Genomic DNA, 12,454 nt, shown 5'->3' on the forward strand with positions numbered 1-12,454 from the left:
TGGTCCAAGCATCTGCCTGTAATTGTGTTCACTCAGACACACCTCATCGGAAAACAAGTTTCCAAGCATCCCTTTTTCCCACCCTGAATCCTTTTTAAGAAGTGGGTATAAAGGGAACATATCTCAACATGATAAAAGCTATTTATGACAAATCCACAGCCAACATAATACTCAATGGTGAAAAGCTGAAAGCCTTCCCACATATAAATTAATGAACTTAGAACACTCCGTCAACACCATACACAAAAATAAACTCAAAATGGCTTAAAGACTTTAATATAAGATATGACACTATAAAACTCCTAGAAGAGAACACAGGCAAAACATTCTGACATAAACCACAGCAATGTTTTCTTAGGTCACAGTCTCTCCCAAGGCAATAGAAATAAAAGCAAAAATAAACAAATAGGACCTAATCAAAGTTATAAGCTTTTGCACAGTAAAGGAAACCATAAAGAAAACAAAAAGACAACCTATAGAATGGGAGAAAATATTTGCAAATGATGCAACTGACAAGAGCTCAATTTCCAAAATATACAAACAGCTCATACAACTCAATAACAAAAAAACAAACAACCCACTCAAAAAATGGGCAGAAGACCTAAACAGACATTTCTCCAAAGAAGATATACAGATGGCCAATAGGCACGTGGGAACATGCTCATCACTAATTATCAGAGAAATGGATTCAGAACTACAGAACTACATTCTGACTCACACGAGTCAGAATGGCCACATCATTAAAATGTCTACAAATAATAAATGCTGGAAAGGGTGTGGAGAAAAGGGAACCCTACCTGCACTGTTGGTGGGAATGTAAATTGGTGCAGCCACTATGGAGAACAGTGTGGAGATTCCTTAAAAACCTAAAAATACAGTCACCATATGACCCAGCAATCCCACTCCTGGGCATATATCCGGGGAAACCCATGGTTCGAATGGATACATGCACCCCAATGTTCACAGCAGCACTGTTTACAATAGCCAAGACAATGGAAGAAACCTAAATGCCCATTCACAGATGAAAAGATAAAAAGATGTGGTATGTATACACACACACACACACACATACACACAAAACACACACACCGGAATACTATTTAGCCATAAAAAAGAATGAAATAATGCCATTTGCATAACATGGATGCACCTAGAGATTATCATACTAAATTAAGCCAGAAAGAGAAAGTCAAATACTGTATGATATCACTTATATGTGCAATCTAAAATATGATAAAAATGAACTTATTTACAAAACAGAAATAGACTCACAGACACAGAAAACAAACTTATGGTTAGCGAAGGGGAAAGGGGGTGCGGGAGGGATAAATTCGGAGTTTCGGATTAGCTGATACAAACAACTATATATAAAACAGATAAACAACATGGTCTTCTGTACAGCATGGAGAACTATATTCAATATCCTGTAATAAACCATAATGGAAAAGAGTATGAAAAAGAGTATATATATTTGTATAACTGAATCACTTTGCTGTACACCAGAAACTAACTCTGTAACTTACAAACTAACATTGTAAATCTACTTCAATAAAAAAAGAAAAATTGTGGGGCATAAAAGTCAAAAAGAATTTAAATTGCTGTTTCTCTGTGGAAATACATTTTTGTAAGAAATGTACTAATTAACTTTTGTCCTAATCATCCCACCCTTACCTCAAAGATGAAGGAATAAACCTCTAAGAGTCAATTAGAGTAGTTCTTTTTAAAAACTTAATTAATTAATTAATTAATTTATTTTTGGCTGTGTTGGGTCTTCATTGCTGCATGCGGGCTTTCTCTAGTTGTGGTGAGCAGGGGCTACTGTTCACTGTGGTGTGCGGGCTTCTCATTGTGGTGGCTTCTCTTGTTGCAGAGCACGGGCTCTAGGTGTGTGGGCCTCAGTAGTTGTGGCATGCTGGCTCAGTAGTTGTGGTACTCGGGCTCGGAAGTTGTGGCTTGCGGGCTGTAGAGTGCAGTCTCAGTAGTTATGGCGCATTGGCTTAGTTGCTCTGCGGCATGTGGGATCTTCCCAGACCAGGGCTTGAACGCGTGTCACCTGCATTGGCAGGTGGATTCTTAACCACTGTGCCACCAGGGAAGCCCCTAGAGTAGTTCTTACTGGGCCATGCCCTGAACACCTCAATAGAATGTTCGGTACATATAGGAGTAGAAATCAAATGGGTATGGGAATCAAAACAATGGAATATATACAAGCTCCTACACAGTTTTAATGTGTTAAAATAAATGATAAAATACTTTTTAAAATCTGTTATTTTATAACATTGTAAAATTTGGTAATGTACAAGTATTTCCCTTTTACCATCCCGTGTTAGCAACTCTTAGGGTCTCCTTTTCGTGCATTTTCTATGCTATTTTGTAGACAATACACATGTCAAGGGACATGCTTTCATCTGGTTCAACCTTCAATGCCTTTCTGATTTTATGATCCAGTCCTTTATTGCTGGACACTTGGATTGTGTCTAATCTTTTGCCATAACCAATGCTGTACCACACAAACTTGAACATGTAATTTCATACATGAACAGTTGTATCTGCACGACAGAGTTCCAGAGTAGGATTGCTGGGCCAAAGAAAGAAGGCATTTAAAACTCTGGTAGAATACTGCCAGATTCTTGGGTTAAGTTTGTTCATTTAACCTATTTTTAACAATATTTCTTAAAGTGCTTTTCTTTGTCCAGTACATCACCAGGACAGTCTTAGCTCTATAATTACCCTTATATCAAAGCTAGGATTACAGCGTCAGCTCTCAGATTTAGGGAGCCATTACTAGCACAGGGCTATCATTATTATTACTCCTTAGCTTCTTTTACCACTCCCAAACCTTAATTGCAAACATTTCTACATGTATTCCAGAATAAGCTTTAGCCCCCTGAACTACTTCCAACTCTCCTTTCTGTTTTCAATTCTTCCCTTTAGAATGGCTGTTGGAATTTGTGGATGAGTACTGTCACTGAAATTCTCATGGGGGAGAAGGTATACAGCTGTAGATGAGATTTTACGCAAGGGGGAACATTCTGGAGACACAAGATGAAGATATAGTCATTCTTTCTATTCACAATCTGTTGCATTTCAACCTTTATTACTAGTAAGTGATGAGGCAAAGTTTGAAATGAGTTTTAAAACACTACTTCAAATTTTCTAAATATTAATTAAAAGTATGATCTAAATAGAAGGAAAGGGAATATTGTTTTCCTTGGTCAAAATAAAACAAACACTCTTTTGGGGGAAGAGGTGGCAGAGAATATAAATGAAGCATTATTTTAATCTTCCTACAAAGTGAAGTTTTGGGAAATTACTACCATTTATAAAGTTGGGGAAACAAGGAAGATTCCATTTTTAGCCAGAGAAAAAAAGGTCTGCATCAAATTCTCCAGCATTAAAGATTTCAGAAAATGCAGGAGTTCAAAAAAAAAAAAAAAAAATTAACGTGAATTACCTGATGCCTCATCTCTTAAGTTCCAAATGCTACAAATAAAAAATATACTATGCTTATGTAGAAAAAAATTAAACTTAATAAAATGTTCACTGCTTATCATCTGCCTCTGGGTATGAACATATAAAAAAATTAGGCTTCAGAAAATGTGTTCTTCGCTCTTGTTTGAATGGGCCTGGCCTGATATAGAAAGACCAGCTGAAGCCCAGGGAAAACTCCTGGCGTACTCTGGTTTAACAAGTGTTCATTTAGAGTAAGGGTTGCCACATGTTTTCTGTAATGGGCCAAAAAGTAAATATTTTTGGCTTTGCGGGCCATAAGGTAGCATGATAATACAATGCATAGGCAGCAAGATGGTACAATATATAAACAGATGCACATGGCTGTGTTCCAATAAATTACAAAACAGGTGGTAGGGCTTGATTTGGCCTGTGGGCCATAGTTTGCTGACCCACGATTTAGAGGATATGTTATATTTTTTCCCCAAATGCTCTAACACTCAGTAAACATGCCTTCTTCTGACACATCTGCAGCTATAATGATATCTTAATCGCCTCACTAGGTTTTACAGCGATGATATTGTGGGTCTCATCTGAGAGAGGAAAGAGGGTGGGAAGTTCTAGCTGGCAGGAAAAAGAATCACGAGAGGCAGGAAGATGTGAATTCGCGTAGCACAGGGGAACTGAAAGAGCTGAAGAGGACTGAGAACCGTGAGAGGCGAGGAGTAGTTAGGCAGGGAAATCAGCTCTGCTGGGAGAAGGAGCCGACTCCGAACACGCGGAGCTTGGAGGTGGCGCTCTCGGCTGTCTTAACGCTCGGCACACTCCGACCAGCCGGTGCTGCCCGCCGCAGGCTTCGCACGCGCCAGGACAAAGGGGCCACGGGCCCTAGAGGAGGTCAAGGCTGGAGAGCCTGCCAGGTAAGATACGGAAACAGGTGAACGCAGATTACTACAAAGACGTCAGAACAGAGTATTTCCAAAAGGAATTTAGAGAATTTCTTGCTTGAAGCTTCAAAGTGTGAAACAAGTATCTCAAAACGCTGTGAGCAAACAACAAAAACCCTCCAGATGTAAACTACCAAAACAGAAATTCCTTTCTTCCTCTCAAAATACAACCCAGCGGTAGCGGTCAGGTTCCACATAATAAAACCATCAACTCTAACTGTCATGACTAATAAAGCAAATTGTGTCTTGAACGATTAAGAATAAAAATCTTGCTTGCTCCTTTGGTCTCGGTGATATACTAATAGCTAATGTGCTAAGCTCCTAAGGAATTAACCATTCTTAATCATATCACTTATTTTAAGATGTGTTTATACAAGAGGGGTGGAAAAAAAGAAAGGCCAAAACAAAAACAAACAAAGAAGATTACAGTAAAGTCTAATGAAAACATTCCAAAAGTTTTCATCCACAAATCGAAACCAGTACAGTCTTCCAAATTGATTATTGCTTGCTTATTTTGAATGTTAACAATGCTTTTTAGATTATTGTAGAAAAATATCTCTTAGTTAAAGCTTGTTTAAATTTATATAAACTTTAAACGTTTATAGATGAAATCAGGACAAGTTACAAAACCAACTTCTATTCCCATTAAAGTGCTTCATCCTGAACTCCTTTTACCTTTTTAATTCGATTTAAAATTACAAATTCCAACACTCACTTTTACCAATTTATTTAACTTAAACACTTCTGAACAAGGTTTTCCATTTAAGACCTGGAGCAGAATGATCCATGTAGTAATTTTGGTAACTTATTAATATTATATATATTTCATATTTGCATAGCAAGTTCGAACAGCAAGTATAGAATTCCATTAACTGAGAAAGAGTCCTTTACAACCTTAAGATATACAACTTGTGTGAGATATAACTGCCAAAGTTTTCTCATTGCACATAAAGGAAATGATTTCATTAGAAAGGATAAAGTAAAATAGAACTCTTACGTAAAGACTGTGTAGGTGTGAAGAATAATACAAAGAAGAGGATTCTACCCTCAGGTTTTCCATTTCCGAGACTTAATATGGCAATAGCTTTTAGATTACATATTTAATATATTTTTCCCATATGACTATCCACACAGCCATAATGTTTTGATACTGTCAAGCCTATTAGATGAGATAAAGACCTAGTCTATACATTTAAGGTCACAATCTAATGGAAGAGAGAAAAATATGTTCCTATGTTTCCATGAATATTATTATCTTAAAATTACCTTCTCAAATAACATTCAAACATACATTAATCCCCCACCCTCAAAAAACTGCTGAGTTATCAATAAGTAGAGACTCCAATGATGTAATTCCAAACTATCTAAGTCAGCAAGGATACCCGTAAGCATTTTTTTTTTGTCACCCCCAGCGGTAGCACTTAGAAGAGTTCACTGTGTACCGCACCTGAAACTCTTTAAGGTGTTCCCCCACTAGCAAGAGGTTCTAAACATGAGTCTAAGATGTAAAGAATATTTTAATTCACCATATGCTTTTAAACTCTGATTTATCATTATCATTATTTTTACCTTAAAAGTAGTTCTCTACATTAGTCAAGTATAATCAGATGCTTTAATCACAGGAATGTTAGGGCAAACAACCCCTTCTCAACCAATTTACTGGTCAACAGGGATTGCTAAACAATATAGCGTTTAAAATTATCTAGCCTCACCCAACTTCGCTTAACTGGCAAAGTGCTACAGAAGAGAAGAGGGGAAAAGAAAAAAACTCCGAAAACAAACAAACAAACTACCAAGGTGTTAACGGGACTGACTATCTAATATCCTAGAGTCATGAAACAAATATCTCTTTTTCACGTAGCTCTGTCTGTTCACCATAAACCTTTTAAAATGTTGTAACGTTAGCTACCCTTCTGAACACCTACAGAAATATAAGGAAGGCCTGTGTTCAGTTCGTTAGCTAGGTGTAAGCAGGTAGCTCATTACTGGAAAGGTCTTTAAAGCTTATTGATGATACCTTTCATCATTATCAAGAGCAATCTGCTGTCACGAGGAATCAAGGAACCTCTGAGAACTTTATCTTCGGGAATGATCACGCAAACATGACATTCTAGGCTGCAGACAGCGTTTTATAGTGCTATTAAGAGTCCTTCCAAAAAAAATAAATAAAGTTAACTGGTATATAATTTCCCTTTAGGCTTTAAGTAAAATTTTGCTTCAAAAATCACTTTATTATATGGTCCATATTGACTCTGCACTAACTACCTAGGAAAATAATTTGGGAACCACTGTGAAACATATTGTAAATCAGTTGTCAAATGCTCTCAAGTATATAATGTTCTTCAGTGCCAGTGTTAGAAACAGAATTCAGTTAATGCCAGCAAGTGAAAGTAGGCAGGACAGTGGTCTTTTTTCTTACTCTTCCATGATTGCCCAAACGATGTGCAAAAGGCCCAGCTACTCCAGAAAAGCCCACTGCTGTGTGCTGACTTGTGTTGTGTCAGCAGAGAAGTCAGGGTAGGAAACATAAAGCAAAGCCCTTTGGGATTCTTTCTACACATAAACATACACTCTAAACGTGTAAGTGAAATAAGATAGTAGGAGCAAAGTCTCCGACAGATATGATCTGCCACGATCATTACAATTATTAATATTAACCACCGGACTTCTTTTTCTCCCTATTGCCACGACTGTACAACTCACAGCAGGGACCCCTCTAGCCTTTCTCCACTGGTTTCTGCCAGAGAATTCATCCCTCAGGCCCAAGGCGTCCACTCTCTTATGCATCTAGAATCACTTTCTATGTTCTCTCGTTTACTATGAAGAACCGGACCGAGAGAAGCTCTTTGCCATTTATCTACTGTATGTCAATAAAGAAACAGCTAACATAGCCATTACTCTCTAGACACGTGGACACCTACAAAATTCAAGAAAAATGGTTATCTGACTTTTTTAAACGGTAGAAGTTAATACTATATGATCACCTGGGCAAAAATCAATCTGCCAGTCAAAAACTCCTCCTTATTTCTAGGCAAGGACTCTTTATATCCTTTAAACGAAACTCTGTTAAATCACCTGGACCCGCAGCTACCCATGGCGGTAGATTTGGTAACTGTTGTTCTCAATTCCTTGCGCCTCCCTCTAAGAGTACAATCACTGCTTGTTGCTATGGGACCCGCAGTACCTCTTTGTGGGTGTCTACTTCCTAGCCGCACTGACGTCAGGGATTAGCCAGGTGCCTTTTTCGGCCAGAGAAATACAAGCAGAAGTGACGTTCTGCCAGCTCCTGGAAGAAGCTTGAAGCGCCGTCAGAGGCTGGGCCAGGCGCCTTCCTCTTCTCCCGCCGCCAGGAGAACTGCCCCTTCCTGACAGAGGCTGCTCCTCCTGGAGGACACGTGCAGCCAGCATACAAATTAAGAGAAAGAAGCTTCGGTGGGGGTGTGTGCGGGGGGTCGAGGGCTACGCTGGGAACAGTGTGCCTCAGCACAGGCAAAAAGAGGGTGCACTGTTTGCAGTTTAAACGTAATAAAACTGACTTTGTGGAACCCCTCTTTGTCATCATCACACGCAGGCAGTTCTAGACAATCTCAGTGGTCAGACATTCCTCCCACGCGGGGTGGACTGCTCTCATTGCTTCCCCTCCCCCCCTTCTTGACTACTACTGCGTAGATCACTCCAATTTTAGGATTGTTTGTGACTTCAGGAAGCTGGCAAAAAGAATTAAACCCTAATATTCTGGCTGGGGTTTTAGCTTGCTTGTGTCACGTGTATAATATCTGCTCGTCTCATTCATACTTGACCTATTTTTTCCTCTTCTATTCCTCCATGCTACCCACTGACACGGATTTTAACAATACAAGCTGCATATAGTAAGAATCTCCACATACACACACTTCCTGTGTTTCCTATGACAATGGACGCCTAGAAAGATGACGGACATTGTAGCCCAAAACAACACTGGTCATTTACGCTTCGTAGGCTTGGATTAGTATAAATGAAAAGTGAGGGACCTCCCTGACCCTACATTCCCCCAAATTCTACCTCCTTTTCTATCATTTTAAACAGGGTTTGACTGTGAAAATACTCAATTTTTAATACTCAAGTTTTAGCAAGCTTCACAGAGAAGTTCTTACTGTTTATTAAGTAACTGTTCTATCTCCATGAGTAGGCTTTACGTTCATGACTTGAACGTCCAGGTTGAGCCTTTCGTATCAAGATACGCATGCAAGCGTAGTAGAGAGCGCGTGGTCTGGGGAGAAACGACTATTTCAGCTGGTGCTCTGCGCCTGAGCCCAATTGTTGCTTCCATCTTACTCGCCCAGCTCAAGTATGGCTCAGCCACATACTGAACCAATTACTATCCTCCAAACATAGCCCCAAGTTTCCCCTCCCACACCTCTCGCCTTTTTGCTTACTCTTTTCCCAAGACTAGAAGACATTCTTCATTTCATCTAAGGCTAATACACATCATGTCCTTTAATTCAAGTATCATCCCTCCGCACCCCCCTCCCCTCTTTCAGTCTCTGTTTCACACTAGACTAATAATGTGTTTGTTTTCCTAAGGGACAGAAGTAGCTAAAGGCTCGGGAGACAGAATCCTTGCTCTAGCCAGTAGGTGTTATTTTTCTCTGGCCCCAGAGTATAGAATGTAGATGAAAACGGAACGTATTTTACAGGGCTGCACTGAGGATTGAATGACGAATGCATGTAAGATGCTTATCACAGTGCCTGATACGTGGCACACACTCAGTAGAATTACCTAGTAAACTATTATAATGTATTACTATTATTATTTTTGGCCGCACGGTGTGGCATTCGGGATCTTAGTTCCCCGACCAGGGATTGAACCCGTACCCGTACCCCCTGCGTGGAGTCTTAACCACTGGACCGCCAGGGAAGTCCCTATAATGTATTATTAATGCTTGCATTTCAACGGTACTTAGCACCATGCCCAGTGTTTGCTCTACTAGGTACTGGGGGAAAGCAGATAAATCAGGTAGTACCCCTGGTCACAAGAAGCTAGAAAGTTTAAAGAAATTACAGGAGCATACGGGAGTGTAAGAGAGTCAGCAATCGCATCACGAAAGATGTCAAGCAAGGCTGGACCATGAATGTTGAGCAGGATTTTGACCACAATCTGGGCGGATGATAACAAACACAAAAGCACAGGAAAATAAACAAAATCATAAACTTGTTAAAACTTACTATCACACATTAAATATATGCTATAAGGCCTTTTCTGCTATCACGTCATTTGCTACAATTATTTTCATCAATTCTAGACAGACAGGTAGAGATGTGGACTCATCAATGCTGATTCTAATGAAAACTCATGGACTTCACTCATAACAGAACGCCTTTAGGCCTTTATATCAGCGATAATTTATCTTGTTTGGACAATTATTTGGGTTCTACTGTAACAAAAAGTTATAAGAAACAAATGCAAATGGAAAGAGGAACTAATTTCAGTAAGCTGGGTGACATCACTGACGGGATTAACTAAGAGAAAAAAAATTCATAAAAACCAATACAGAAACATGACAAGTTACGATTTAAAGTATAAAAATTAATGCTTTAGCTCTTAAATCCACTTCCTTTCTGTAGCAGATAAGGAATGAAATTTAAATAAATGCACAAACTCTAAAATTTACTTAGGATAAATGGATGGGATGACTAAACCGCATTAATACATAGGAAAACTCTATTATTTTACAAAATGCCCAACTGTGAATCTAATTATATTCCAACTCCCAACACTTTTACCCAGTAATTAAAGCTACATAGAAGTGAATTTTCTTTATAATAAATAAGATCTATAAAGCATCACTTTACTTCGTTTCCTTCAAACAGTGTGGATACATGTAGAGGAATGCATTCATGGTAAAGTAGAACTGTCCAACTTTTGAACACCGTAAAAAAGGGCTCTATCATGTAACTGCAGTAGTCTTGCTAATGTTACACCGAAGAGTGATACACAAAGGAGCTTGCTCTGTAGAAAGAATTCTATCTAGATTCCCAGGAACAGATACCACTGTAAGAACAGTCTGCTCATGCAGGAACAGTTAAATGTTTTGTTTCTTCTTTGCATTAAATTCAGTTTCCCCATATACTGTGTCTTTAAACAGAAGTGTGTTTTCATGTGTTCTTATCTAAAAGGAAAACTGCTTTATCATAGGAAAGGTCAAAGGTGACACTCTGTACACACATACAAAGAGTCCTTTTATAACCATAAAAGAGAACAAAAAGGAATGTAAAACTCATCTTCCCAACTTCAGAAGAAAAGTCTGAAATGGATTACCAAGGAAATTAGTCATTGATCTTCTGAAGATGAAAATTAGATGTTACAGATAGGTTAAAACTTTTTTTTTTTTTTTGCGGTACACGGGCCTCTCACTGTTGTGGCCTCTCCCATTGCGGAGCACAGGCTCCGCGGCCACGGCTCACGGGCCCAGCCGCTCCGCGGCACATGGGATCCTCCCGGACCGGGGCACGAACCCGTGTCCCCTGCATCGGCAGGCGGACTCTCAACCACTGCGCCACCACGGAAGCCCCCCCCGCAACTATTTTCATGTTGGATCAGCAGCTGTCATCCCAGAGATTCAAATGCACAAAACCAACAAATTTATTTGTCTAACATATATATGTATATATATATATATATATATATAATTCTAATAATATTAAAGTATCATATTTTCAAATTTAAGGCCCTTGTCTTGAATTTGCATTGAAAATTAATTCCATAATTAGTTCCAATTCAAGAGGAAAATATGAAAGTGACCCAAGTTATTTAATCTTAGGCCCCAAATATGAAAAAGGAAGTCAATGAGGCAAAGGGAAAAATGATTAGAGAGAAGAAAAACATAACAGGACAAATGTCCAAATGTTCTATCAGGTAATACTTGGGCATTTAAAGTATATTAACATGTCTCAGTATGAAAAGGCCTGGCTTCCAAAAGAAGAAAAGATTTAAATATAAAACAAATGTCACACCATCTTGTTTGAACAATCAAGTTCTAAATTCCTTAAGCATCTACTACTCGAAATCCTTTCTTTTACCTTTGCAGGAGATCTGCAAGTTTTCACCTAACTCATGGAGAGTACCGTGGTGTATCTGAATACCCCGCCCCCGCACACAGGGCTCGCGCCCTCACGAGGTACAGATCCAAAGGTTTTACTCAACCATCGTTCAGAAGGCCTGCCTGGAGCATTCTACCTCACTTAACAGAAACTGTCTCCTCCTTTGAAAAGGTCCGCGTGTGTACACTGTACCACAATTCACCTCACCCACATCCTTTCCCCCGCAAGGTCGTTTTATTGTCAAACCATAAATACAACACTGAGATGAAATCATTTAAGCAAGCGATCCTCCCCCTAACCATTAAAAGGGTGTCTTTTTGCCTGGGCATCAACCAACGGGGAAATAATGTTCCAAGAATTTGGCGGGGGGGTAGGGGGTGCTGCATTTCAGGCAGGGGCTTTTGGCGATTTAAGAAACCAAGTGGAACCTTCCTCTTCTCCCTGGGAATGTCCCACTGTTGGACAAGAACAGGTAAAAACGGCAACATTTAAACAGCTCAGTTTTACATTTTATTACTTTGTAAAAATCTTTTTTTTTTTTTTTCCTGTTCCTTTCCTCCATTTGACATCAGTAAAAGTTTTAAACACCACAAAACTGATTTGGCTGTAAATGGCAAACGGTACCAAAACGAAATGAAACCAAAAATCCAAAGGACGAACAGAAAAAAAGCCTAAATAAACCCTCAAGTTTGGTCTTGGGGGTTTACATATCACAAGAACCATCAACTCAACCCCCGTGCAACGTGACTCCTTGGAGAACTGCTGGGTCCACACCAATGACACAGGAGACCGGAAACAACGTCTTTCATTAATTAACATAGCAAGGGTGACACTAGGTAACTTTTTTTTTTAAATACAGTACACTGTACACAGGTCCCAAGAAAACCCTGCATGAGCCCCTTGTGGAGACTTGAGCCAAAGCACTGGCTGTTTATAAAAATATTTTGTTGCTACAAAAGTATAAATTAATGCTACTG

The 12,454-nt window shown here is 39.2% G+C and overlaps 1 protein-coding gene across 1 annotated transcript in view; it reads right to left on the reverse strand.

Annotated features, from left to right (window-relative positions):
- Window positions 1-12,454, reverse strand: part of MINDY3 (MINDY lysine 48 deubiquitinase 3) — a 91,500-nt gene that overhangs the window by 21,531 nt on the left and 57,515 nt on the right. The window lies entirely within an intron of this gene.

The sequence above is a fragment of the Kogia breviceps genome, chromosome 3 (genome assembly GCF_026419965.1).
Source record: "Kogia breviceps isolate mKogBre1 chromosome 3, mKogBre1 haplotype 1, whole genome shotgun sequence".
NCBI lineage: Eukaryota > Metazoa > Chordata > Mammalia > Artiodactyla > Physeteridae > Kogia > Kogia breviceps.